Source organism: Chrysemys picta, chromosome 3, assembly GCF_011386835.1.
Source record: "Chrysemys picta bellii isolate R12L10 chromosome 3, ASM1138683v2, whole genome shotgun sequence".
Lineage (NCBI taxonomy): Eukaryota > Metazoa > Chordata > Testudines > Emydidae > Chrysemys > Chrysemys picta.
In genome coordinates this window covers 27726967-27749576 of record NC_088793.1, presented here as the reverse complement: position 1 = coordinate 27749576, position 22610 = coordinate 27726967, and the positions used below count along the sequence as shown (strand labels likewise).

Here is a 22610-nt window from a genome sequence, read left to right as displayed (position 1 = left end):
TGCAAATTTAGAGGCAGAGGTAATCAGGCAAATAAGTTACTGGGATAAAACTTGGCTCTCGAAATCCCAGAGCTGCACTTGTAGATCCTACTGTAATTACAGCTGTAAAGTAACTGTTTCCAATCTAATCACAGGTTTTCAATCAGTGAAAATTTTCATGCTTGATCTCTGCCTGGAGGTGAATTTTGTTTTCAAACTTTGGAGGGAAAATGGTTTAACTTTTTTTAAAATAGTTCCTGTTTGGTTAGAGATGAGTGGCAGGAAAGCTGGGAGAGCTGCCCAAGTTGGGGAACTCTCTGAAAAGATTGCCATATTTTGAGTTTTCTAGCCCACAGTTACCTAATGGAAGCAGTTTATTGTTCTGAGGCAATGGAGTGTGTGTGGAGGGTGATCATTTACACTTGAGTCAAAGCAAGTTTAGGGACTCAGCAGAGCATAGTAGGTAGAAAGAAGCCGCACATCTTTAGAATTCAACAGGGTATTTAATCAATCAGTTCTTAGTGGAGATGGAGGGAGGAAAAAGAAAGCTATACACCTGCTCAACGAATAGAACCACTAAAGCACTTCAGATTCAATACTGCCTTGCAACTAAAAGAATTTCTGAGGCATTAAAAATGAAGTCTGACTAATACCAGGAAGAGGCAAGTGGCTAGATGGGAGTCCCTGGAGCAGGAACTCTGGCAGCTCAGCAATGGTCTGAAAAAGAGAGCCACGGTGGATCTAACTAGAGACAAGAAGCAACTGCCCATTCACCTTGCTCCGTGATAGGATCAAAAGGTCTCCTAATTAGAGCTCTTGAAAACAAACAGATTGATATGGAGAAAAGGAAGGAACCTTTATTGATAAAAGCCACCCATCCCCCACCACGCAGAGCAGAATTGGTTAGATTCTTTCTGCCTTGGTAGTTTTTCCTTCAGTGGCTTGTCTGCCCTTTTAGAATCTCTTCTGAAGAGAAGCTGATGTAGAGCAGGGAAAAACCCTTTCTGGGAGTGGTAAGTCTGGGGGACACACGTGAGTGGGGCTTCATAAGGGAGTGGGGCCAATTCCTACACCATTGCTAGAGTGTTATGGTTCTGCCTGCACGTCTGCACTCCCGAACAAAACCCCATGATAGGAATAGAGAATCTGGTTAGGTGAAAGGAGACAGAGTCCAAGAATTTACTGCATGAGAGAAAACAAACAATAATTCTAATTAGTCATTCTATGCCAGCCTCAAAAAAGGTCTTGGAATATCATAGCCAGAATTTTGAAGTCATCAGTAGGTTACAGCACTCAACAGTAGATTTTTCAGAGATGTTCAGAATGAATAGTGGAAACCATTTTCTGGAAAACAGATATATTAAAAAGCAACACTTCTGTGGCATGAGCTAAACCCTACCTCTGTATAGATGCTCCACAGCCTTCTAGACATCTAGGCAGAAACTGCAATTTGCCCAACAAGACTAATCAATTAAGGTGGGATATCAGCAGGAGAAAAAAAAAAAACATTTGTAGTGATAATCAAGATGGCCCATTTCAAACAGTTGACAAGATGATGTGAGTAACAGTAGGGGAAAAATTAGCACGGGGAAAATAGTTTTTAGTTTGTGTAATGACCCATCCACTCCCAGTCTTTATTCAAGCCTAATTTAATGGTGTCCAGTTTGCAAATTAGTTCCAGTTCTGCAGTTTCTCGCTGGAGTGTGTTTCTGAAGTTTTTTTGTTGAAGAATTGCCACTTTTAGGCCTGTAATTGGAGTGTCCAGGGAGCTTGAAGTGTTCTCCAACTGGTTTTTGAATGTTATAATTCTTGACGTCTGATTTGTGTCCATTTATTATTTTGCGTAGAGACTGTCTGGTTTGGCCAATGTACATGGCAGAGGGGCATGGCTGGCACACATCACATTGGTAGATGTGCAGGTGAACGAGCCCCTGATGGTGTGGCTGATGTGATTAGGTCCTACGATGGTGTTCCTTGAATAGATATGTGGACAGAGTTTGCAACAGGTTTTGTTGCAAAGATAGGTTCCTGGGTTAGTGTTTTTGTTGTGGGATGTGTGGTTGCTGGTGAGTATTTGCTTCAGGTTGGGGGGCTGTCTGTAAGCAAGGACAGGCCTGTCTCCCAAGATCTCTGAGAGTGAAGGACAGTCCTTCAGGATAGGTTGTAGATCCTTGATGATGCATTGGAGAGGTTTTAGTTGGGGGCTGAAGGTGACAGCTAGTGGCGTTCTGTTACTTACTTTGTTGGGCCTGTCCTGTAGTAGGTGACTTCTGGGAATTCTTCTGACTCTGTCAATCTGTTTCTTCACTTCAGCAGGTGGGTATTGTAGTTTTAAGAATGCTTGATAGAGACAAACACCTACAAGATCTCTATCTGAGGGATTGGAGCAAATGCGATTGTATCTTAGAGCTTGGCTGTAGACAATGGATCGTGTGATGTGGTCTGGATGAAAGCTGGAGGCATGTAGGTAAGTATAGCAGTCAGTTGGTTTCCGGTATAGGGTGGTGTTTATGTGACCATCGCTTATTAGCAGTGTAGTGTCCAGGAAGTGGATCTCTTGTGTGGACTGGTCCAGGCTGAGGTTGGTGGTAGGATGGAAATTGTTGAAATCATGGTAGAATTCCTCAAGGGCTTCTTTTCCATGGGTCCAGATGATGAAGATGTCATCAATGTAGTGCAAGTAGAATAGGGGGTTTGGGGACGAGAGCTGAGGAACCATTGTTCTAAGTCAGCCATAAAAATGTTGGCATACTGTGGGGCCATGTGGGTACCCATAGCAGTGCCGCTGACTTGAAGGTATACATTGTCCCCAAATGTGAAATAGAATACCCATGAGAGAAGGTAATCATCCGATTTATATGGATGGCCTTGGTTGTCATTCAGGATGCAGTTTGTAGTGACTACCTCTTGACCGCTGAGATTGCGAATGGCATGAAATGCTGGCTTCAAGCCAAATTTGACATCATCCGCCACTTGGTTATAATATGCCTCGCAATTGCAGAGTGTCAGGGTGTTAAATTTTCACTTCAGCTGATTAGGAGTGTGCTTATCATCACGCTGGCGGGCTGCGGCCTTCAATTTAATTATCTGGAAGGCCTCCTCCGATAGCCATGGTTGTTGTGCTGGATGCCTATAGCCAATCATCTGAAAAGTCTAGAAATAAACCGGTCATAGCTTACCCCACAGCATCAATGGGAAGTTTGTGAATCACAATCTCCTGAAAAGTGATACTTCTCATAATACTCTTGAGTGAGGGTTGCTGCAATTCCATTTCTGGAGACATTGCTTTTCAGAAGCAAGAATTCTGAAAATTAACCAGGGACACAGCAGACAGTATCTTTTTGAGTTTCCAGGTATTCCACATAGGTACCCAGCAGCTCCTTTTTACATTTAGTTAAAAATGTGATTAGAGGTTTGCAATATTTTGTTAGATGACAAAAGTTAAAGGTCCTGATCCTCAGCTAGTGTATATCAATCTACATATTGCAGTGATCAAAGGCAACAGTCTCTCTACACTTTTGGCACTGTGGGGAATAACTGGAATTTTAAGTGAATTTTTAGAAGCCTGGAAATTCTCAATCTCTGTTTAATAATAAAAATAACTAATGTGCCCATCTCTATTGTATCTGAGCATCTGACTCCTTATTCTAATCACCCTGGATTGCTTCCAATACCAGAAGAGACTCTGGGCCAAATTGTTAGTTGCTGTAAATTGGCATAGGTCCACTAGCGTCAATGACGGTATGCCAATTTAGAGCAGCTGACAGTACAGCCTTCCATTGCCACTCATTAAGTTGGCTGGTTGTTATGTGGGGATCTGGAGAGGACACTTGATCTCTTTGAGAAGCTAATGAGAAGGTAAAATAAAACCACCAATTTTTAGGAGGCTGTATGTTTGCTACTGTTTATGAATAATGGGGGGTGGAGGGGGAATGACATCTACTTATGTTTTCACTTGTTTCCAAAACAGATTAATAGATGTAGACTATAGCAGTTACTTCAGACCAGCTAATCCTCTTTGTTTGTTAATACCAATTTGTTAAAGAACGTTTTATTCCTAAACAAAAAGGCACCAGGCTCTAGATTTTTAAGATTTTAATTTCATAGTTAATATAAAAGTTTCCCCTCGATTCTGATTAAAAGAAATAAAGCAATGGCACTTTAATTGCCAGTGGTGTGATTTTCCAGTGGTTTACATAAATGGCTACACAAGGTACAAAGTGGGTATCAAATACTGCCTAGTTCAGTCATACTCAGACTAAGTAAGTGGCTCTTTAATGTGTCTCCTGCAGCTATTTGCAGCACGATATTAAAACACTGATTTAATTAACAACCAATTAGGATGCTTTTACTATGTTATTAACCAATTATAGTGATAAAATAATAATACTTGGTCAGTTATTTTGCTGAGAGAATTTTTATAGATATATTATACACACACTAAATATTTCTCCGTCATATTATTTAAACATGAATATATACTACTAAAGTAAATGAAACAATGAATTCACACTACAGTGGCTCTTTTGGGTAATGTTGATCATTAATTTGGCTCCTGAACCACTGAGGTCTGAATATCACTGGCATAGTCAAAAAAAAAAAAAAAAAAAAAAATGCTGTAACCCACTTTGCAGGAGTATAAATGATTACAAAGGGTTGCAAGGCAGGAAAGAATCTGATCCCCAATATGCAATATATGTGTAATTTTTTGACAAGTTGAATTTGCAAATATTCACACAATGGAATGATTTTCTACAGCTGACAATCTACAATCACAGCTTTTCGCTACATATTTTAAAATTTCAGATCTATTTTAGTTTAAAGTAGCCAAAACAACAATGCTATTGACAAAACTGCATGATACTCTGTAAAATCCAAGTGATTCTTAAGTGATTGTGTGTGTGTAGATAGTCACTGACACAGGATGGAAGAATGCTCTGGAAAGCTGTTCCTCTCAGCCCCAGGAGAAATGTTTCTGCGAGGTTTAGAAATGGCTTGGTGAAAGAGCTGGTATTTACCTTCCACCCTCTTTACACCCAGCCCTCCCCCACGCCCATCAGAATCTTCTCTCAAAGGGAAAGAACGAACAATTGGGCCTTTAGTTCAAAGTTGTTTAACAAAAAAACAAAACAAAATATATTTAAATTCTGCAGATCTTCATTGAAGGTGTTACTATCAAGTATTCCCAGGAAGAATTAAATCTATTCTTCACTTGAGCAGTAATATGGTCTCTCTTTTTAAAAAAAATTGTTACCAACCAAGATGCACAAAACTCAGGGGGGAGGGAGGGGACCAAAAAAAAATATCTGAGTTACTTTAGACATGTTTACATAAAATAGAATACAGCAAGCAATGTAACAGAATAAACTTCCTAAAGCGATTTTTAAAACATACATTTTTTGCCTTGTGATTCTCTCCAGTGCAAGTCATATGGTAGCGTTTTTCTCCTTTTATGGGCAAAAGAATAGAAGGAAGTCAGCACCACTACAAGAACTGCTCCCTTCAGCACTGGCATATGAATTAGGATGTTGTGAGCAGCTCTACTACTCACTCATCCCTATCTCAGTGGAAAAAAAAAAAAACAGTGCATACACAAAGCACAAACGTAGAACTTGAAAATCAATCAACATTTTTTTCTAATACATACGTAGTTACTGGTCACAAAATATGTCATGATTTCCTGGCTACACTTTAAAAACTAAAAGATGCAGGACAGGTAAGCAAATACAATTATTAATGCCATATCACTAGTATATGAATTTATCTTTTGGAATCAGATATACTGACTCAGAACTGTAAGTAAAATGCAAAACTGCGTAATACAGTATTTACTATTCTACATTCCTATATGTGTTCTATAATGTTTTGGTGTCTGCCTCCACATCCTTTTGTTGAACAAATGCAGCTCAACAAAACAGGACCAGAAAAGAGACTAATAATGTAGTTTACAAAACTTTGACCTTCTAGAAGACATTGTCAACTTAAGGCTCCAAACTATAGAAAGGTAAATGCCATTCCACATACCTTCAATGAGTTTTGTTGTTCTGCATTATTAACAAGACAAAGTTCAGTTTGGGGCCTCAGTAACTCAGATGACAATTAGGAAGCCTGGCCCCACTCATATGATGATGCTCCTGACACGCACACATTTGCCTAACTACAGCTGCTTATACAGATTACTTATAGGTCCAACCTAGCCACCAGCCCCATAGGATGTGGGCTGCAGACTCAGATCCAAAATCCACCTGTTGTTACTCAGCTATTTTCACTTAATATTGTAACCAAGCTGTCCCTGCTTTCTTGGCCACTGATGCAGCAAACAGTTAAAGTTAACCAAGTGTAAGTGTTTGCAGGATCACAGGCCAAGTCTTAAAGTTAAGAACATGTGTAAGCATTTGAAATAGCAGAGCAGGCTGGCGCGGCGGCGGCGGAGGAGAGTTAAAATGGAAGATGAGGAGGTCGCGGAGAGCTGGGAGGAGGCGGCTGCCAGCGGGGAAATAGATAGACTGTTGGAAAAGAAACTGAAGATTACACAAAAGGAAAGCAGAAAATCAAAATCTCCTCCCAAAGTGCCGATTGTCATTCAGGATGACAGCCTTCCCTCAGGTCCTCCTCCACAGATCAGGATCTTAAAGAGGCCCACAACTAACGGTGTGCTTAGTAACCCCAACTCTGCGAGCAGACCAGCTTTTCCGGTAAAGTCTCTGGTCCTTAAAACTAACTGAAAGAGATGCAAACTTTTAACAAGGGACACTGTCAGGTCAAATATGATTCAAAATGCAGGGTTGGTGACCAGTTTAAAAAAAAAAAAAAAACCACCACTTTTTCCCCCCCCCCCCAGGCCTATCACTGCTAGTACATGAGAACCTGAAAGTGAAATTTGTTAGAAACTTACTAGTCAAATTTTTATAGCCATAGGATTTGCTCTTTGCATTTAGCAGCATAAATAGTGAAAAATGTTTTTTAATTGGTTTAATAATCAAATATGATTTCAAACATAAGCAAGGAATATGCTTCTTAAATTTGATTTTTAACCTGACAGTAACCCTTTGATTTATAAATAAAACATCATACAGAATGTAACTGCGTTCACAAAACTATTAACATTTACTACATTTGTGGTGACTCAGACTGTAAGGACTTAGCAGCCCACAGCGTTCTTCAGTAGCAGAATAAAAGGGGATTTTTTTAGGTAGATTTACTTTTAGTTCAATAAAAGACAATGTGTGACTATCTATGACATAATGAACAAATAAATAGTCAAATCCCAACCATGCTTGTCAAAATATAACTAGTTTTACACCCATTATATTAATGGATAAGCAACTAGCCACACACCTAAAACCTTTATGATCTGTCCATAAAACTTATACAATTAAAAGGAAAACATTCATGAGCCTCTCTACTCATAAAAAAATTAATCAGTTAAACAATAGAGCCCAAACTCACTTCAAAATCTGAAATCCAGCAACAAATTATTAAAAGCACACAACAGAAAAATTTTAAAAGAGGTAATATTTGATGCAAAAATATAAAGAAAAACTATAAAGAACCTCAAGACATACACCATATAGACACTAATACCGATAACACTAACAGGGGTTCTCAAATGTTCCTAGCATGGACTATCTTTGAGAGAATCTCATGGACACCGTTTTCCAATATCCCAGTCCTGATCTCATTTGTAATCACTAACTGTCCTTGTAGTAATTGCAATTGTTTATATGGAAATGTAACATTAGGAAAGTACTTAGATATTGTTTACTGTGTTTTCTATATTTGTTATTTTGTCCTTCTATTGGAGGGAAGTCACACTTCCCCCCTAGCTACCTGCAACTATTTCTCCACTCCCCTGAAATTCTGGTCTGCCACATCCATAAGAACGGCGATACTGGGTTAGACCAAAGGTCCATCTAGCCCAGTATCCTGTCTACCGACAGTGGCCAATGCCAGGTGCCTCAGAGGGAGTGAGCCCAACAGTCAATGATTAAGTAAGTGATCTCTCTCCTGCCATCCATCTCCACCCTCTGACAAACAGAGGCTAGGGACACCCTTCCTTACCCATCCTAGCTAATATCCATTAATGGACATAACCTCCATGAATTTATCCAGTTCTCTTTTAAACTCTGTTATAGTCCTAGCCTTAACAACCTCCTCAGGCAAGGAGTTCCACAAGAAGAACTTCCTTTTATTTGTTTTAAACCTGTGCCCATTAATTTCATTTGATGGCCCCTAGTTCTTGTATTATGGGAACAAGTAAATAACTTTTCCTTATTTACTTTCTCTACATCACTCATGATTTTATATACCTCTATCATATCCCCCCTTAGTCTCCTCTTTTCCAAGCTGAAAAGTCCTAGCCTCTTTAATCTCTCCTCATATGGGACCCGTTCCAAACCCCTAATCATTTTAGTTGCCCTTCTCTGAACCTTTTCTAGTGCCAGTATATCTTTTTTGAGATGAGGAGACCACACCTGTATGCAGTATTCAAGATGTGCGCATACCATGGATTTATATAAGGGTAATAAGATACTCTCCATCATATTTTCTATCCCCTTTTTAATGATTCCTAACATCCTGTTTGCTTTTTTGACCACCGCTGCACACTGCATGGACGTCTTTAGAGAACTATCCACGATGACGCCAAGATCTTTTTCCTGATTCATTGTAGCTAAATTAGCTCCCATCATATTGTATGTATAGTTGGGGTTATTTCTTCCAATGTGCATTCCTTTACATTTATCCACATTAAATTTCATTTGCCATTTTGTTGCCCAATCACTTAGTTTTGTGAGATCTTTTTGAAGTTCTTCACAGTCTGCTTTGGTCTTAACTACCTTGAGCAGTTTAGTATCATCTGCAAACTTTGCCACTTCACTTTTTACCCCTTTCTCCAGATCATTTATGAATAAGTTGAATAGGATTGGTCCTAGGACTGACCCTCAGGGGACACCACTTGTTACCCCTCTCCATTCTGAGAATTTACCATTTATTCCTGCCCTTTGTTCTCAGTCTTTTAACTAGTTCTCAATCCATGAAAGGACCTTCCTTCTTATCCCATGACAACTTAATTTATGTAAGAGCCTTTGGTGAGGGACCTTGTCAAAGGCTTTCTGGAAATCTAAGTACACTATGTCCACTGGATCCCCCTTGTCCACATGTTTGTTGATCCCTTCAAAGAACTCTAATAGTTTAGTAAGACACAATTTCCCTTTACAGAAACCATGTTGACTTTCGCCCAACAATTTATGTTCTTCTGACAATTTTATTTTTTACTATTGTTTCAACTAATTTGCCCGGTACGGACGTTAGCCTTACCAGTCTGTAATTGCTGGGATCACCTCTAGAGCCCTCTTTAAATACTGGCATTACATTAGCTATCTTCCCGTCATTGGGTACAGTTGTCGATTTAAAGGACAGGTTACAAACCCTAGTTAATAGTTCTGCAACTTCACATTTGAGTTCTTTCAGAACTCTTGGTTGAATGCCATCTGGTCCCGGTGACTTGTTACTGTTAAGTTTATCAATTAATTTCAAAATCTCCTCTAGCGACACCTCAATCTGTGACAATTCCTCTGATTTGTCACCTACAAAAGCCGGCTCAGGTTTGGGAATCTCCCTAACATCCTCAGCCATGAAGACAGAAGCAAAGAATCCATTTAGTTTCTCCGCAATGACTATCATCTTTAAGCACTCCTTTTGTATCTCGATCGTCCAGGGGCCCCACTGGTTGTTTAGCAGGCTTCCTGCTTCTGATGTACTTAAACATTTTGTTATTACCTTTTGAGTTTTTGGCTAACCGTTCTTCAAACTCCTCTTTGGCTTTTCTTATTACATTTTTACACTTAATTTGGCAGTGTTTATGTTCCTTTCTATTTACCTCATAGGAGGTCTCACCTCCAAACCTATGTGCAGGAAGAAGGGGACTACCACAAGAGAGCTATGTAGTGGTAGAGGTTGCTCCTGTCTCACTGACAGCTCCTGAGACAATTGGTAGCTCCATTCTCACTGGTAGATGACAGTTCCTGTCTCCGAGGCCTTGTCTACACTACAGAATTTCATACCCACTATCCAGCACTGATACAGTTGCATTGGTGATAGCAGTGCCAGCACCAGAGTAGATAGGGTCTGACATTTTCATTACCATGTTGTGAAACCCTACTCTGAGACTGTGCTGAAAATGCCTAAGCATAGTCTATGCTAGAGCTTACATTACTGATATTAAAGATGTAATGTAGATGAATACAGAACAGCTCCCATTTCCTCTTCTATGCAGGAGCTGCTTCTACTGGAGGCAATTATGGTGGCTCTGCCTTGTTGCTGCTTCTACAGATGTCCAAGCCCTTCAGATCTGAAAACAAGGCACAAACAGCATAGAACCTCCTCTATGGAAGCCACCAGCAGGCTACACCACAGTTTGAGAACTGCAGAACTACAAAATTACATAATAACGCGCTAACAGAGGAAATCAAATTACACTGAGGGAGGGGATTATCAGGCTGAAGCAGCATTAGACACAAATAGTTTCTAGAAATAATGACAACTCAGAAGAGAAATAATCCTACCAATTCCAACTTCCAGATCCAATCTAGAAACAAGCCATTTAAACAAATAATATTAAATACTATGAGAAAATCCTTCCGCCCTGTTCCTGAGTTACTGATAACTCAGAAGAAAATGATCTTGAATGCTTATGAACCAATGTTCTAACAGATAAAGTACAAGATACAGTATTAGTTAGTGTCTGCTACAGACCACCAAGTCACAACAGGGAAAAGGATAACCGCCTCCTTATGCACTTATCCATATACACAGGAGAAAAGGTATGTGATTATGGGGGGGCTTCGATTTAAATGATACACGTTGGAGGTCTCATGCTGCCAGTACTAAAAATTTTTCGGAATTTCTAAACATTACAGATTACAATTTCCCAACTAACAAAATTGTACTGTCAACATGGGAAATTTTTATTAGTGTAGAACTTGTCCTAACAAGGAGCTGATCATAGAATTAAAAATTAATATTAGCTTAGGTACAAGTGATCATGACTTGGTCATATTTATAACGTGCAAGCAGAATGAGTCCAACCCAGTAATATATATTATATTTATTGCTTTAACGGGGCCAATTACACAAAGCTGAAAACAGTCATGAGCCAGTTAGCTAGAAGGAAGAACTGACTCAAAACAATGTGAATGATAATTGGAAATCATTTAAAAACACCTTACCAGATTCTCAAAAAGCCACAATTCAGGAAGAAAACTTAAAAAAAAAAAAAAAAAACCACACAGCACAATTTGACTTAGAGGGGAAGTGAAGACAGGTACAAAAAAAGTTAAAAATAATATATACCAAAGAAAGGGAAAGCTCATTTTTAGAAATATAAACCAGAACTTAGAAATTATAGAAAACTGATTAGGGAAGCCAAGGGACACAAGAAGAAATCTATGGTCAGCAAAGTTAAGGACAATAAGGAGTTGTTTTTTTTAATATATTAGGAAAAAGAGAAATCTGACAATAATATGGGACCATAACACTACATTATCAATAATAATTCAAAAAAGTCAGAAGTGCTCAGTAAATATTTCTGTTTTGTATTTGAAGGAAAAGATTATGTAGTGTCATCATGCAATAAAAATACTCTTCATCCTACTAGTACCTCTGGAGGATATTAAACAAAAGCTAATAAAGACAGACATTTTTAAAATCAGCAAGTCCAGAAAACTTGCATCCAAGAATTTTAAGAGAGCTAGCTGAGGAAGTCATTGGAAGATTAATGATGATTTTCAATCAGACTTGGAACACCGGGGAAGTTCCAGAAGACTGGAAGAAAGCTAATATTGTGTCAATTTTTATAAAGGGTAAATGGGATTACCTCAGTAATTATAGGCCCGTCAGCCTGACATCAATCCCAGTAAGATAACAGGACTCAGTTAATAAGAATTTAAGGAGAGTAGTAGAATTAATGTAAATCAACATGAGTTTATGGAAAAATAGATCTTGTCAAACTAACTTGATAATTTTTTTGATGAGATTATAAATTTGGTTGATAAAGGTAAAAGTGCTGACATAATATACTCAAACTTTTGTAAGATATTTGACTTGGTACTGCACCGTATTTTGATTTAAAAACCAGAATGATATACAATTATCATAGCACACATTAAATGGATTAAAAACTGCGATAGATCTCAAAAAGTAATTCTAAACAGGGAATCATCACTGAGTGGGTGTGTTTTCAGTGGCATCCCACAGGGGTCAGTTTTTGGCCCTACAATATTTAACATTTTATCAATGACCTGGAAGATAAAACTCAAAATCATCACTGATAAAGTTTGAAGATGACACACAAGTTGGAGTGGTAAATAATGAGGAGGACAGGTCACTGATTCAGAGCGATATAGATCACTTAGTAAACGGGGCACAAGCAAACAATAAGCATTTTAATATGACTAAATGCAAGTGTATGCATATAGGGACAAAGAATGCAGGCCATACTTACAGAATAGGAGAATCTATCCTGGGAAGTAGTGACTCTTAGAAAGATTTGGGGGTCATGCTGGATAACATTCTGAACATGAGCTCCCAATATGATGCTGTAGCCAAAAGAAGTAATGTCATCCTGGGAAGCATGAACAGGGGAATCTGGAGTAGGAGTACAAAGGTTATTTTACCTCTGTGGGGACTAGTACAACCACAGCTGAAATACCGTGTCCAGTTCTCATGCCCACAATTCAAGAAGGATGTTGATAAATTGGAGAGGGTTCAGAGATGAGCCATGATTAAGGATTAAAAAATATGCCTTATAATGATTGAGCTTAACAAAGAGAAGGACAGCAGGTAACTTGACTACAGACTATAATTATCTACATGAGGAATAAATATATAATAATGGGCTCTTCAGCCTACCAGAGAAAGATATAATGCAATCCAATGGCTGGTAGTTGCAGCTAGACAAATTCAGACTGGAAATAAGGTGTAAATTTGACAGTGAGGGTAATTAACCACTGGAACAAATTACCTAGGTTCATGTTCAATTCTCCATCACTGATAACTTATCAATCAAGATTAGATGTTTTTCTAAAAGATATATTCTAGGAATTATTTAAGAAATGATCTGTGGCCTATGTTATACAGGAGGTCAAATTACATGATCATAATGGTCCCTTCTGGCCTTGGAGCCTATGAAACCTGACTTAAGACATTTCTATTGCAATCTATTAATTCAAATAAAATCCACAGAAAATTAGATCCAACAAGTCCCAAATAATATATTAAAGGAGAAATTCAAACTTCTAGGTGTGCACAGTAATAAGACTTATAGGAGCTGTTTCAACATAGTTCTGGAGTCCATTTACCGGAGACAGGATCATAGGAGCTAACCACCATGCTGGGACTGCTTCAGCCCTCAAAAAACAGATTCTTCTGTATTAGAAGGATCATCAGTAAGATATTCAAGTTACTTGATTATCATCAAAAGACTAGCCAATATCATCGGACTACACAAAACCCAAAACAGATGTTCCCCATCTTGGCACTACAGAATGGTAATCAACATATAAAAAAAAAACAGAAATTAGGAAGTGCATTTCAAGCTTCTCTTTCCCCCCAAAAACCTTTGAGTCAATCTATGCAGTGTTGATGTAGCTGTGTTGGTCCAAGGATATCAGAGATACAAGGTGGGTGAGGGAATATATTTTATTGGACCAGTGCCAGTTGGTGAAAGAGACAAGCTTTTGAGCTTACACAGAGCTTTTCTTCAATGTGACATCCTGGATGGAACTTTGGGCTTCTGCAAAATGGAAATGATGGTGGATTAATTAGCATATATACCAATCCATTCTCTGTGAAACAAAAAACTACATGTTCAAACAGATGCCTTCAAGTGACAAGATAGCAGAAAGGACCACGGTATCAATCCAGACATGTTCAACCTACACATACACTGCTCAAACTGTGCTCTTACCCAGAGCTCTCACTAAAAACCTTCAAGAAAGAAAAAAAAAAAAAAGCCAGTTGGTATACAAATCATCTTGTCATAATCTGGCCAAGTCTTGCCTTAGACTTACTAAAGCACAAGGCCCCTACAAGGCAATCTAGAGAGAGAGAAAAATGCCATGTTTTCCAGGTAAAACTCCAACTAAAAAAGCCTCTAAACCATGCATTACTCATAAATTTACTTCAAAATGAAAGCATCGAGGAACTACAGTACACCATGGACCTGCTATGTCCTAAAATGCCAGTGTATGCCTACATTCCCCCCTTAAGAACACTGAAACACCACAACAAGATAATGGATACTCCTGGGGAAATTTTGCACCATTGCGCATGTGCAGAATTCATGTGTCCTGCAGAATTCTTATTTTTCCTGCAGAAAATACATTCTGCCCAAAAAGTGCTGCAGTTCCTTTCCACCTTTTGCCCACCAGAAGTTGCTGTGGCATTGGAACAGCCAGCAGCATGAACCCAGCCAGCTGTTCTGACACCACCGCGGCCTCTAGTTGTCAAAAGGAAAAACGGAAACACTTCTGGGGCAGAATGTATTTTCTGTGGGGGAAAAAAAATTCTGTGCATGCACAGTGGCGCAGAATTCTCCCAAGAATAGAAGTTCATCACAGCACCCTCCCCATGGAGTCACATTAGGACAGACAGAGTGGGGCACACAAGGCTGCTGGGGGAGGTCACAGACTGGGGTTCAGAATGGCTAGTGCGGGGACACATTGGGGTGTGGGCTCAGGAGCCTGTGGGGTGACAGGATTGAGCCAGGGGCTGAATGAGAGTGGGGGTGCAAGGCCACATGGGGAGGGAGGCTGCAGAGACCCATGAGGGTGTGGGGATGGGGCCCATGTGCCTGACTGAATGGGAGAGGCTTGGAGTCAGCCAGGGTCTGCATAGGGGATGCTTCCCAACTCCCTCACAATCCCACCTCTCCCTTCCACCCAAAAAACCTGTTCCATACTTCTCCCACCCACACCCAACAACCCTCCAGGTTCACTCCAGGCTCCTTCACCCTCTCTCAGCTCCTCCATTACCCCTGACTCTCCCAAGCCTTTGCACTGTTTCTGACAGGTGAAGGAAAGACAGTTATGTATTGTAATTTAAATTAATTACTCAAAGTTCTGTATTAATGTGCCTAGTAAGGAATCTATTTGACAAAAAAAAAAAAAAAAATTACCAGAATCTTTTTTATTTGGTCTGTATTGTTACAGGCATACTTACTGAGAGATATTGTGAAATAAATTACCAAAATAATTGAAACTGGCATAATTATATTGTGTTACTTTGACAAATAAAATATGCAGAATTTTAAAATATGGTGCGCAGAATTTTTAATTTTTTGGTACAGAATTTTTAAATTTTTGATGCAGAATTCCCCCAGGAGTAAATGGAGTAGGAAGGTTTATGAATGCAAAATCTAAGGCCCAATTATGACTCATTAATTGACAAGTCACCACAGAGCACTAGAGAACTAAACCCAGGAATCTCCACAACCTATACAATCAATCATTATCAAACCACATCAATATTGTCCTCCAGATCAAAGTAGGAATACGTTCACAAACTGGGCCAATTTTTATTACCACAATAAAGGGCCACAACAAACAGGACTGCTGATAGACCATTCTACCCAGAACTACTATACTAGCAGAATTGTATCGTAGACCAGTGGTTCTCAAACTTTTTTTTCCCCCGCAAACCACTTAAAAATTCCTGAGGGTCTCGGCGGACCACTTACTGATCTTTCCAAACGTTGTTTGTACCGTTAGTTAACTATTGTAAAGCGCTTTGTATAAATGCTCTATATTAAAAACAAAACAAAACACCAACCCTTAATAAACTGTTTTTGATTTACAAATAAAAGCGCACAACTCATATTTTAATATCAGTATTCTTACCTTTCTAATGCAATGGAAGTGTTGTGATTTTGAATATTATTACATGAATTAGCAAATGAACGATCAAACTTTATGTATGCAGCTGAAAGGGAGTTTCTGAATGTAGTCATTAAAATGGTTTTAAAGAAGGCCACTGGCACTTTGCATCATGCCCAACACAAACAAATTACATTAAAAGCTATTATTACAGGATATTCAGATTTTGCATATAAATGTGACTGATAGGAGAGGACCAACCAGTTTGAGGTTATTTGTACATCAGCAAAAAAGGACTTCTATTTTAAGGTGGAAATTTTCATTCTAGTCTAAATGATTTGCACTGTGTAGTCCAGATACTTTGGAGATGTATTTTTAAACACTAATTTTAAACAACATGGTTTTTTGGCCTGAGAAAAGCAGAGCATATAAAGCAGTGTTATGAAGACATTCTAAACCTCAGCACACTGACAATAAAGAATCTCCCCAGCACTATGACAATTACAACTACTCTGACCACCATTAGAGTGTCAATGTTTGCCAATGGTTACTATGCAATGGTATCCAAGTAATCCAACATTACTATAGTATCCCCCTATGTATTACCTTTCTTTTGACTAACAAGTACTCACTTTTTAATGGCTTCTAATGTATGGATTTTTTTTTTAAATTGGGGGTGGAAGGAAACAGGAATTCAAGAGTTACTACATAAAGGATACAAGAGGGTAGCATAAAGGGAAATTAAAAAGGGAGTGCACTAAAATATGAAGTACTCAGAACGCAAAGGAATGAGTGAAACGCTTAGATATAGTTAGCTGCATTTAGGTATAATCTTATAAACCAGATGTGCTGCAGTAGTTAGGCAAAAATGTAGTGTTTGGAAGAATTTTAGCCTTAACTGTTAGTTTCCACTTTTGTGGGTTTAGGTCAAGCTCTTAATGTTACTCTCATATAATCTGTAATTTTCTTTTATACCCATGAACAAATTACAGTATAGCCTTGGGAGGTTTAAGAAATTCCTGATCTCTATAGGGATTCATAGTTTTATTTAAACTAAACATATGGGGAGTTAGTAAAGAAACTTCATATTCATACAGAAATCATGTCTAAGAGAAAAATGACAAAATTGCTGGTGTACAAATATTCTCTACATTTTACCAAAAAGGAACATTTAATAACATCACACCTTACAAAACAGGCAAGGAATTAGCTTTATTTTTCTCCACCTCGCATGAGGTTTCTCTGTTTCTTTGTAGGCAAGTGCTAGGTACTCAAAAGGCAATCTTATGTCACAAATGGATTTCATTCCTCCAGGTAGGAGCTCAAAGTGAAAATGAGGTTTAGATTATTATACATTTCTAACTAAGCAGATGCGGAGATGCTAGGAAAAGGGAAGGGAAAAATCAAAATAATAAAAAAAAAAGACAGGACAACATGAAAATAAAAAAGGGAGAAAAATGAAAAGTGAAAGTCTTCCTAGCGCTTTATGGAACATACACAGGATGTCAGTACATAAAACAGGAATGCTGAGAGTTTAGCATACTGAAAGCCAGATCAATACAATAAAACGGAGACTGCCTTGAAGCTAAATTTTAAAAAATGAGTAAAATCAAGTGTGGTATCAGTTCAATGTCAGAAACATCACTATACAGAAAGGGGTTTAGGGATTCAACCAGGAAGGTGGAGTCAATGTTACAGAAGTCTTTTCCACCCATCCTCATAACTAACTTCAGTATTCTCATGTTTAGTCTAAGAAAAGCCTTCTCGAGACACTTTACAGTCAAATGTCACCAGCAGCTAGAAGGAAACATTTTTTTCAGTATAACCCGAGAATGAATTAAAACCAGTAGGTATACCGACAGTATACTCTTCATTCTGGTGCAAGAGGCAGTTTTTGGTTTAGTTTACATTACACTTTGAAAGAAGGTTTAAGCTAAAAGAGAAAACCAACCTAATACCAGAATAGGAATGTCCTCACAGGGCTTATACAGATATAACTATACCAGTATAACGGATAAAACGTCCCTGCATTGTCCCCAGTCTCAATGATTCAAAGGGGGACAATAAAAACAAAGTAAATTTTGTTTTTCAAAGAGGGGGAAATGGAGTCTCAGGTTGGTACTGCCTCACCCTATTTATAGGCAAATGGGGAGTTCAAAGCGTAAAATACATTTTGCAGTGTGCTGGATGCACAAACTATAATAAAGGAGGAAAAAAATTAGACATAGAGCCCAGTGGACGTGAAGGACCCTCTCCTTCAACCATCTAAATACGTGTGCATTATTCCCCCACACACCCTACTTCTGCTTGCCTCATCCACCTGCTATAGTTTGAAATAAATGTGTCAGCTCTTTGAGGAGGTGACTGCCCACCTATTTGCTTAAGTGTCTGTGCGGTGCTAACCCCTCACTGGGGTCCCACGGGTGCTCCAGGAGAGCAGACCAGGCCCTGCGGCCCCCGGGTACGCGGGGAGGGGGAGCAGACTGGGCCCTGCGGCCCCCCGCCCCACCCCGAATAACAGGGGAAGAGACCCGGGCTAGCCCCACATTCCCCACCCAAACCCCAGTGAAGTGGCGGGGGGAGCAGCAGCCCAGTACGCTGGTTGCCACCCGCCTTCGCGGCGAATGAGGTGGGGGGAAGCCCGGAGCCAGCAGGACCCCCCCGGCGGGTGAGGCTGGACTCCGAGGCGGGGGCAGCTCGCAGGGAAGAGCGCGGCCGTATCCTGGTCTGCGCCCACATGTCCCAGCGCCCACCCCCACGGTCTCCCGGGGCAACGCAAGCGGCGACGCGGGCCCAACGCCACCTCTCCCCGCGCGGGGCGGAGGGACCTCGCCTGGCCGCAACCCGCTCACGCCTTACCTGAGCCGCTGTGCTCCGCCGGCAGCAGGCACCCGCACCAACGCTGCCTCCGCGCGCGACAGCAGCCCCAGCGCCCGCCCAGCCAAGGGGGCGCGGCTCACACTGCACCACCCCCTCCGCCTGCTGACCTATCACAGCCGCCCAGCCCGCTATGGGCGGGCACTTCGCCCCCAGCCCCGCCTCCTCGCCCCTGACAGACAGGGCAGCGGAGTCCCACCTTCCCCCTCACCGAGCTAACGGGCAGACACCGGGCACTGGGACCAACCAAACCCGGGGGGGGGGGGGGGAGAGAGAGAGAGAGAGAATAGGACCTGGGACCTTCCCCAAAGCCCGGGTAAGGGGGCGGAACAGGCTCTGGGACACCCCCACGCCCCCCAACTGCAGTGTAAGGGGGGAAACTGGTACTGGAAACCCCAAAACCCGGCGTAAAGGGGGGACAGGCACTGGGACTCACCAATCCCAGTGTAAGGGGGGGAAACAGGCACTGGGACCCCTCAGCCCCAGTGTGAGCGGAGGAGTAAACCACACACTGACACCAGCCTTCTCATTCAATATTTCCTCAGCTTTTCCGGTAGGGTGAACAGACAGCAAGTGTGAAAAATCAGGACGGGGGTGGGTGGGTAATAGGAGCTTATATTAGAAAAAGACCCCAAAATCGGGACTGTCCCTATAAAATCGGGACATCTGGTCACCCTATTTTCTACCGTCATGGCAGGTACCATTTCATTGCATAGCTTATCAGCGCTCATCTCACCCAGCATGCACAAAGCATTCCCATTTTGGCAGCGTGAAACAGTTGTTCTTCTCTCTGCCTCATTGGCCATCATTCCGACCCATACGTCATGGCTGACCTAATCGTGTTTTTTTAGTTTTCTTTGCATATTCTTGTCACAGAGAATTCCCGTCAGCTCCCTCCATTTGCATCAAGTGCTCTTCTTGTGACTTCTAACATCCAGAGTCAGATTTCCATCATAGCTCAACACTGAACCAAAATATTTAAATTGTTGCACAGACTTTACAAACCTCACAGTTGTATTCTAACCTGATAAAATCTGTAGTGAAGACAACACCTATGACTGGAACTGGAGTAGTTCTAATGGATAAGAGAAGTCAAGATTTGGGATGCCTATTTTGGGGCTGTGTATGATGCTGGGAAGGTCGGAACTGCTGCTAAATGGATTCTCTAGCCCAACATTTCTCAAACGGGGGGCCCCAGCCCAAAAGGGGGAAGACTGACAGCTGCTGGCCAGCTCCGAAGGCAGCGCTGCCACCAGCAGCATCGCAGAAGTAAAGGTAGCAATAGCATATCAAGCCACCCAAACTTCTGCACTGCTGCTGGCAGTGGCTCTGCCTTCTGAGCTGGGCGTTCCATGACAACAAGGCTGTTGTGATTGTGTCACTTCCCTAAGCAACGGCCTTGTTGTCATGGAATGTGACCCTTTTGTAGCATATTTGTAAGCAGGGTTTAAATGAATTCTCCCCTGACAGCTAGCTGGGCAGGGGAGAGACTTCAGGAGCAGACTGTATTTACATAAACACCCCTACTCTGCTTAGATATCCAGCAGATAGAGCAGTGTTGCTCAAAGTAATCAACTTTGGCTGGTGTTGGGTTACAAATCACTTGCAGGGGTAGTGAAATGCTGTTATCAGTGTTGTTGTTGTCGTTATTGTACGAATAAAGGGGAACAGAATTGTGCTTAACTTGTCCCAAATGAGGGGGTCACCCTCCGCTGAAAGAACCTTGTTAAGCCAGGGGCTCTAATGCCAGAGCCCTGTGAAAGTAAGAGAGGTGGGGACAGGTGTCCTAGCTAGGAAATGTGGACATTCCCTAAGGTTCCCCAGCCTGGTTTAACCTATTCCTCCCCACTGTTCAAAGATAGAGCTAAATAAGCTTTTGTAGGAGCCTTTTTGTTATGTTAAAGTGCTCAAATGAGAGGTGAAATTGCTTCTGATGGGGCAGTGTTTCTGCCCAGCCTGCAAAGAGCTGACAAGCACTGGCTTTGGCTACACTGGCAATTCACAGCGCTGCACTTGCTGCGCTCAGGGGTGTGAAAAAACACCCCCCCTGAGCGCAGCGAATGCAGCGCTGCAAGCTATTCCCCTCGGAGAGGTGGAGTACTTGCAGTGCTGCGAGAGAGCTCTCGCAGCACTGGCGGTGCGACTACACTCGCGCTTCACAGCGCTGCCGAGGCAGCGCTGCCACGGCAGCGCTGTGCATCCATGAGTGTAGCCAAGGCCTATGAGACTGACCTGCAGAGGTCACAGCAGAGAGGCAGGTGGCTGCAGAAGGTGACTGGCAGTGAGCTGGCGAGGCGGCTGGGCAGCAAACCAGAGCAGGCGCTCAGATGGCAAAGCAAGCAACGTGCCCTCTTCCCTGGGTGAGAGCTGTACTGACACACATATGCACCTCTGAACCCCGGGGTCCTCATTAACCAACAGAGACAGGCACAGAAAAGGAACTTTTGGCTGTAGACCTCAAGAACATGAGATGGAAGGCACTGCCCCACGCAGTCTGGGTGGGCACCCTGCTCACAGTTTTATGATTATGAATCCTGCTTGTGGCATTTTCCCTAATTAATATTGGGTGACTTCTCTCCTTTTATTTAAAGTTTTTTTTCTACACTCAGACTCTGTGCTTGCGAGTGGGGAAGTATTGCATCTCAGAGGTGCCCAGGGGCGGTGTGTAATTTTCCCAGGTTACTACGTGGGGGCTCAAACTGGTTCTGTGTTGCATTGTTGAAAAAGAACCCCTAGATATTGAATCCTGCCCTGGTTGCTGCTTGCTCCACTTGGCAGAAGAGATACATATTGTTGAAGACAGCCAGCCCCCACTCTAAAAGCAGGAAAAAAAGGTAGCAAAAATTAAAAAAAAATACAGTACTGTAATTTCTTAAATAAATTAATTTTGTTAAAATGGATCATTTTATTGTACATGGCTTGAAGAGGAGAGCTGAAGTCGACATAGATGGTGAAGAACAAGAGTTAGGAATCATAAGTGTGGTAAAAAAGCCCAAAAACCAGAAAATACTGGTTTTTATTTGGCATTTGGATTTACTTACACTGGCTCAGAAGACATTCCAAGTCCCCGGTGTGTTTTGTGCAGTGAAGTTTTGGTCAATAACAGCCGAAAACCAAATAAAATTTAGTGACTTATATACATTGAGAAGTCTGTGGAATTTTTTAAAAGAAATCTTCATGAACAAACAAAAAACTGTTATACGTAAATAAGCAACTGTGACACCCAAAACTCTGGAGGCGTCTTATGCTGTTTAAATTTTAATCACCAGGGCAAAAAAGCTTCTCTTATTCTTCCTGCAGCTAAACAAATATGTGAGATTATGATTGACAAAGATTCTGCCACTCAGCTGAGCTCTATTCCACTATCAAATGATACAATGAGTTGTCGTATTGACAATATGTTCAATGACATACGAGAGCAAGTGATGGAAAGGATTAAAAAGAGCAAGTTCTTTTCCTTACAGATTGATGAATCCACTGGTGTTTCAGGAGCAGCACAGTTACTGGTCTATGTTCAGTACATTTGAGAAAACACAGGTAAAGAAGACTTTCTCTTCTGCAAGGCACTGCCGACATATACCATGGGAGAGGAAATATTTAAGCTCCTTGATGCCTTTATAATGGGGGAACACATTAACTGGAACAGCTGTGTAGGAATCTGCACTGATGCTGCAAAAGCTATGCCTGGTACCAAGAATGGACTTCTCGGCAGACTTACAGAAGTGGCCCTAGAAGCCTAGTAGATACTGAATGATTCACAGGGAGGCTCTTGCTGCAGGAACATGGATCCCTATCTTAAATCAATTTTGAATTAAGCTGTAGCAATTGTTATTTTTATTAAAGTAAAGCCACTGAATTCACGACTTTTTAAAAGTCTCTTTG

The 22610-nt window shown here is 41.1% G+C and overlaps 1 protein-coding gene and 1 long non-coding RNA gene across 33 annotated transcripts in view; one reads left to right on the top strand and one right to left on the bottom strand.

The window, feature by feature from the left end:
• CYRIA (CYFIP related Rac1 interactor A) overlaps positions 1-18882 on the bottom strand; it is a 73126-nt gene extending 54244 nt beyond the window's left edge. For 15 of the 31 annotated variants that reach the window (XR_010599402.1, XR_010599405.1, XR_010599406.1 and 12 more), the window contains exon 1: positions 18711-18862. The gene's annotated coding sequence lies outside the window, so the exon portion shown is untranslated. Of the gene's footprint in view, positions 1-1378; positions 3279-5373; positions 5512-18710 lie in introns of those variants that run through there. The other 16 variants (XR_010599404.1, XM_065587661.1, XR_010599409.1 and 13 more) reach the window with 11 other exon arrangements.
• LOC122173548 (uncharacterized) overlaps positions 3762-22610 on the top strand; it is a 133497-nt gene continuing 114648 nt past the window's right edge. For both annotated transcript variants that reach the window (XR_010599415.1, XR_010599414.1), the window contains exon 1: positions 3762-3837. This is a non-coding gene — a long non-coding RNA (uncharacterized LOC122173548). The remainder of the gene's footprint in view (positions 3838-22610) is intronic.